General features: G+C 40.2%; 1 protein-coding gene across 8 annotated transcripts in view; it reads right to left on the bottom strand.

Annotated features, from left to right (window-relative positions):
* The window catches only part of LOC132005481 (zinc finger protein 577-like), a 45588-nt gene extending 39434 nt beyond the window's left edge, over positions 1-6154 (bottom strand). For 3 of the 8 annotated variants that reach the window (XM_059382661.1, XM_059382662.1, XM_059382664.1), the window contains exon 1: positions 5953-6150. The gene's annotated coding sequence lies outside the window, so the exon portion shown is untranslated. Of the gene's footprint in view, positions 1-4526; positions 4619-5952 lie in introns of all 8 variants that reach the window. The other 5 variants (XM_059382666.1, XM_059382665.1, XM_059382663.1 and 2 more) reach the window with 4 other exon arrangements.
* Positions 6155-6406: the final 252 nt, after the last annotated feature.

Here is a 6406-nt window from a genome sequence, read left to right as displayed (position 1 = left end):
CAATAAAGAACCTCTTGCTGATTGCATCCAGTGGCAGTGTTGGATTCTTGGGTAAGGGGATCCGCGGGTCTTTCACATCCTTTTACAAGAGTTTTTTTAAGATTTTATTTATTTATTTGACAGACAGAGATCACAAGTAGGCAGAGAGAGAGGGAGAAGCAGGCTCCCTACTGAGCAGAGAGCCCCAATGCGGGGCTCGATCCCAGGACCCTGAGATCATGACCTGAGCTGAAGGCAAAGCCCCAACCCACTGAGCCACTCAGGTGCTCCCTTTTACAAGAGTTTGTAGGATTTTATTTTGTTCTTGTTTTATCAGCAAGCTTTTTCTCCCAACACTATTGACTTCAAATGTATGGGAGTTCGTCCCCACACCAGCCAATTCTCCCAACTCCCTGAACACCAACTGGGTGTCCTAAAATTCAACTCAGTGCTCACTTCGGCAGCACATATACTAAAATTCAACTCAGTTTTGACACTAACTACCAGGAATTCATGCAGATCCCACAGCTTAAGGCTCAGTTTTGCAAAACCACATTTCAGATACCAGTCACAATTCCCATGTTGCCACTTGTACTTCTGAGCAGCTGGGTTTTAGGGGCACCTGGGTGCCTCAGTCAGTTGGGAACCTGACTCTTGATTTTGGCTCAGGTCATGATCTCAGGGTTGTGAGATTGAGCCCCAAGTTGGCCTCTGCACTCAGCTGGGAGTCTGCTTGAGATTCTCTCTTTTCCTTTCTATATATGATTACTATCTGTTGATATAATTATTTTTGGTATAACTGGCAAATATTAGTTTCAGGTGTACAATGTAACAATTCAGTATCTGTATACATTATGAAATGGTCACTGTGATACGTCTAGTTAACATTTATCACCATATAGTTATAAAACTTCAAATATATAATATAGTATTATTAATTATAATCAGCATTCTGTACATTACATCCCTATGACTTATTTATTCTATAGCTGGAAGTTTACGTCTTTTGATCCCTTTCACCCATTCCACCACCCACCCCTAGCATCTAGCAACCACCAACCTATTCACTTTACCTATGAACTTGTTTTTTTCATTTTGTTCCATTTTTAAAAATTCCCTATATATAAGTGAGATCATACAGAATTTGTCTTTCTCTGATTTATTTCATGTAACATAATGCACTCAAGGTCCATCCATGTTGCAAATGGCAAGGTTTCCTTTTTTCTTCTGGCTGAATAAAATTACTGTGTGTGTGTGCGTGTGTGTGTGTAAATGCCTGAGCCACCCAGGCGCCCCTCTAATATATGCATTTCTTTTTTATTTATTTATTTATTTATTTATTTTTAATTTTTTAATAAACATATAATATATTTTTATCCCCTGGGGTACAGGCCTGTGAATCGCCAGGTTTACACACTTCACAGCACTCACCAAAGCACATACCCTCCCCAATGTCCATAATCCCACCCCCTTTCTCCCAACCCCCCTCCCCCCAGTAACCCTCAGTTTGTTTTGTGAGATTAAAAGTCACTTATGGTTTGTCTAATATATGCATTTCTAATATGCATTTCTAATATGTGTCTAAATTCCCTCCACTGATAGCTTTAGTTGAATTCAACAAAAGTTGACATGTAGATTATAAAATGCCATTCAAAACATTTCCACTATAATTTTTTTTGAATCATGGATTATATAGACATGTATGATATGCTTACCAAAAAATGGAAGACTTTCTAGTTATCATTTTGGTATTGTTTTATAAATTTAATTCCACTGTAGTCAGATAGAGTATTCTGTATGATTTCAATCCTTTGAAATTTGTTTAGACTGGCTTTATGGCTCACCATATGCTAAATTTTTATAACTGTTTTATGTGCACTTGAGAAAACTCATTGTGGGGAAGTGTTTTACACTTGTCACGTTTATTAATCATGTTATTCTAATTGTTCAGGGGTTGGCAGTATAGTGGGCTGGTGACCTTTTTTGTAAATGACATTTTCCTGGAACACAGCCATACTCATTTGTTTATGTATTCTCTATGCTACTTTCATCTTACAATGGTGGAGTTGAGCAGGTGCAGGGTTATCTGGCCTACAGAGCCTAAAATATTTTCTCTCTCATTGCTCTTTACAGAAACTTTGCCCACCACAGTTAAACTACAGCCTTCTAGCTTTTTGTCTCCTTATTCTCTGTTACTGAGTGAGATATGCTAAGAAACTCCCATTATGACTGGGCATTTGTTATTTCTCCTTGTATCTAGTGTAACCTATACTTCAGGAATTCTACTAAGTATATACCCAACAGAACTTTCATGCATCAAAATGCATGCACAAAAATGTTTCTATCAGCATTGTTTAATTTATAATAGATACAAGCCAGTAACAACCAAACATCTAATCATAGTTACCATTTATCCAGACCATACTAGGTAGTGGAATGCATAAATAAATTGGGGTATAATCACACCAAAGAATACCATACAGCAATGAGAAAAAATGAACTACTGCTATATCCAACAACTCGGATGAATTTCACAACAAAATATTGAGCAAACGAAGCCAGACACCAAAGGACATATACCCTATGATTCCATTTGTATCAAGTTGTTTTTTTTTTTTTTTAAGATTTTATTTATTTGAGAGAGAGACAGAGAGTGAGCACAAGCAGGGGGAGCAGCAGATGGAGAGGTAGAAGCAGGCTCCCCATGGTCCAGGGAGCCCAACGATGATGGGCTCAATCCCAGGACCAAGATCATGAAATCAAGAGCTGGACGATTAACTAACTGACCGAAGCCACCTGGCACCCCTCCATTTGTATAAAGTTAACAGCCAGGCAAACTTAACACGATGTTTTTAGGATAATAATTACCTCTGGAGAGAAGGGAGAAGATTATGATGAAATGGGGCTCCTAGGGTGCTACAATATCCTATTTTTTCATTTTAAGTGTTATACATGAAAAATACTCTTCTTTTTTTTTTTTTTAAAGATTTTATTTATTTATTTGACAGAGAGAGATTACAAGTAGGCAGAGAGAGAGAGGAGGAAGCAGGCTCCCTGCTGAGCAGAGAGCCCGATGCGGGACTCGATCCCAGGACCCTGAGATCATGACCTGAGCCGAAGGCAGCGGCTTAACCCACTGAGCCACCCAGGCGCCCACATGAAAAATACTCTTAAAGAAAAATACAGATCAGTTCCACTTACAAATGTAGAATAAAAAAATTTTTAATTTTATTATGTAAAAAATTCAAGCCAAAGAAGAAGAAACAGTGTAATAAAACCCTATGTACAAAGAATGAGGAGGGGTGCCTGGGTGGCTCAGACAGTTAAGCATCCAACTCCTGATTTTGCCCCAGGTCATGGTCTCAGGGTCAGGGTCGTTGGATTGAGCCCTGCATCAGGCTCCTTGCTGGGTGTGGAGCCTGCTTGAGATTCTCTGTCCCTCTGCCTCTGCCCAAGTGTGCACTTTCAGGAAGGAAGGAAGGAAAGTATAATCAAACACCTTATATCCATTATGTGCCTTCAATAATTATCAACTCAAATCTAATTTTGTAAAAGGCGGAAGATTTATACGACCTGAAGAGAAACCAAAGCATCAAATCTAATTTTGTATTATCGGAGTGCCTGGGTGGCTCAGTTGGTTAAGTGCCTGCCTCTGGCTCAGGTCATGAACCTAGGGTCCTGGGATCCAATTCTGTATTGGGCTCCCTGATCAGTAGGAAGCCTACTTTTCCCTCACCCACTCCCTCTGCTAGTGTTCCCTTTCTCACTGTCTCTCTCTCTGTCAAATAAATAAAATTTAAAAATATAAATAAAAATAGTAATAATTTTAATTAATTTTATTATTTAAAAAATAATAATAATTTTGTATTATCTATACCACCACTCAGCTCCCTTCACCACTGATTATTCTGAAGAAAATCCAAGACAGCTTTTTATTTCTGGATGCAAAAATATTAAATAAAATATCAGCAAATGGAACCATATTAAAAGAACAAATCACTATGGACAAGTATGGTTTCTTCCAGGAAAAGAAGACACCAGGAAATCTAGTAATCTATAAATCAAATATTAAATAGAGAGGAAAAAATATAAATGAAAGTAATTTTAAAGTTATTTGAGGGGCTACATTGTACAGCATGGTGATTACTGTAAAGACTGTTTTATATAACTGAAAGCTAGAAGAGTGGATCTTAAATGTTTTCACCACATAAAAGAAATGGTAACTATGTGACATGACGCAAGTGTTACCTAACCTATGGCAATAACTATTTTGCAATATGTAAGTGTATTATATCAACACATTGTACACCTTAAACTTACAGAATGTTGTATGTCAATTACATCTCAATAAAGGTAGGGTGGAAAATCTTTGAGAAAGAGGAACAAAAACTTGATAAATCATAGTTACCATTTATTCAGACTATACTAGGTGCCAGACATTACACTTCGTACTTAAAGAACATTTGCTAGTTTAATCTTCATAACAACTCTATTAAGTATGATAGCTTTTTTCACAAATAAAACAACTGACTCAGATATTAACCTACCCAAGTCAGAGGCAGAAGCAGATTCTTCTTACTCCACAGTTCATACACTTGCCACTTGGCCAAAATTATTTGCAGATAACAAAAATACTCAACTAGAAAATATAAAGGAATCAGTGTATAACCTAGTGGCAGTAACATTAACAGTAGACTGAGGGGACAAAATAAGTACATCTTTCAAATTTTTGCTTTTGTGCATTATATAAAATTAGAAGAAACAAAAAAAGGGGGGTGAGGTCATACGGAAAATAAAACCACACCATTTACGCTTACAACAGTATAAACTATCTAGGAATAAACATAAATAGATATGTCTAAAACACATGTGAAAAATCACCACCACGGTTGGTCAAGGAAACCAAACATTTGTGTTAAAGGAAATCCACCACATGTTCCTGAAAGTGTTGGACCTATACCCACATCAGTTTTACCCCAAAATAAAAGCATCCACGCAATAGAACATAACTGCAATAGTTAAAACAAAAAGAAACCCGAAAACTTCCAAAGCGTTAGTAATATGGAAATAGCTGATAGGATATCAGAATCAAAATGTATAACATTATACCAGTACCTACACAACTGATCCTAACATTAAAACTGAAATACACCAAAATTTAACAAGAGTTACTTTCCGGACTATTTGGGAATTTGAGCACTACTTAAGAATCATTACATCTGTCGGAAATAAAAATGAAACACATCTTCTGCAAGAATATACAGTAGGGGCATCTGGGTGGCTCAGTGGGTTAAAGCCTCTGCCTTTGGCTCAGGTCATGATCCCAGAGTCCAGAGATTGAGCCCCGCATGGGGCTCTCTGCTCTGCCTGCCTCTCTGCCTACTTGCGATCTCTGCCAAATAAATAAATAAAATCTTGGGGCGCCTGGGTGGCTCAGTGGGTTAAAGCCTTCGGCTCAGGTCATGATCCCAGGGTTCTGGGATCGAGCCCCGCATCGGGCTCTCTGCTCCTCAGGGAGCGGGCTTCCTCCTCTTTCTCTGCCTGCCTCTCTGTCTACTTGTGATCTCTGTCTGTCAAATAAATAAAATCTTAAAAATAAATAAATAAATAAAATCTTAAAAAAAAGAGAGAAAGAGAGAGAGAGAGAGAATATACAGTAAACATGGGCGCAAGAGGCCAGAAACCCACTCTTTAAGGATGTGCTCAGCATCAACAACCGAACTCCCCAAACGCCGACCCCAACACGGACACGACCTCCGCTTCCCCCCACCAGACACCCCAAACCGCTACTCTCCCCAAGTTCTCGTCTCAACACAGAACCTCACAAGCTCCCCCCGCCCCCAGGGAACGCCCAAATGATCCTTCAACACAACCCCCACGCGCTCCGGAACAAAAACAAAACAAAAACCAAAAAAAATCCAAAACCCAACGCGCTCTCCCTGGCCCCCAAACACTCCCAGAACCGACACTGACCTGGCGATAGCCTCGATCTTCACCGCTGGACACAGATCACCGTACCACTTCAAACACTTTCCCTCCGTGTCTACGGCCCCCGAGGCCCTCTTCAGCTACTGACAGACCCTCAGAAGCACCGAGATGGCGGCCGACGAGGGCCAACGCGCGTGGTTCCGGAGATCCTGAAACTGGCCCTAGGCTCGGCCTCTGTGACGTCATATTGCAGTGCGGACGCCAGGCTGTTTGCAGAGAGCGGCGGTTTCCCCGCAGAGTCCTCCGAGGCGGGCGTGTTCTCGCTTTGCGCCTTTCTCTGGAAGGCTCTAGACGGTGAGAAGCTATTGAGATTTCGCTTTATTTCCGGACCACTTTTAGCCTTTGGACCCCGAATTTGTAACATTCACCGGAGGCGGTGCATATACTGCTTAGCTCCTGAGAAACTCAGGCCTGCCACGTCTCTCCTCAGGATCCGCCG

Source organism: Mustela nigripes, chromosome 17, assembly GCF_022355385.1.
Source record: "Mustela nigripes isolate SB6536 chromosome 17, MUSNIG.SB6536, whole genome shotgun sequence".
In the NCBI taxonomy this organism is placed as follows: Eukaryota; Metazoa; Chordata; class Mammalia; order Carnivora; family Mustelidae; genus Mustela; species Mustela nigripes.
This window is presented reverse-complemented; position numbering and strand designations above follow the sequence as displayed.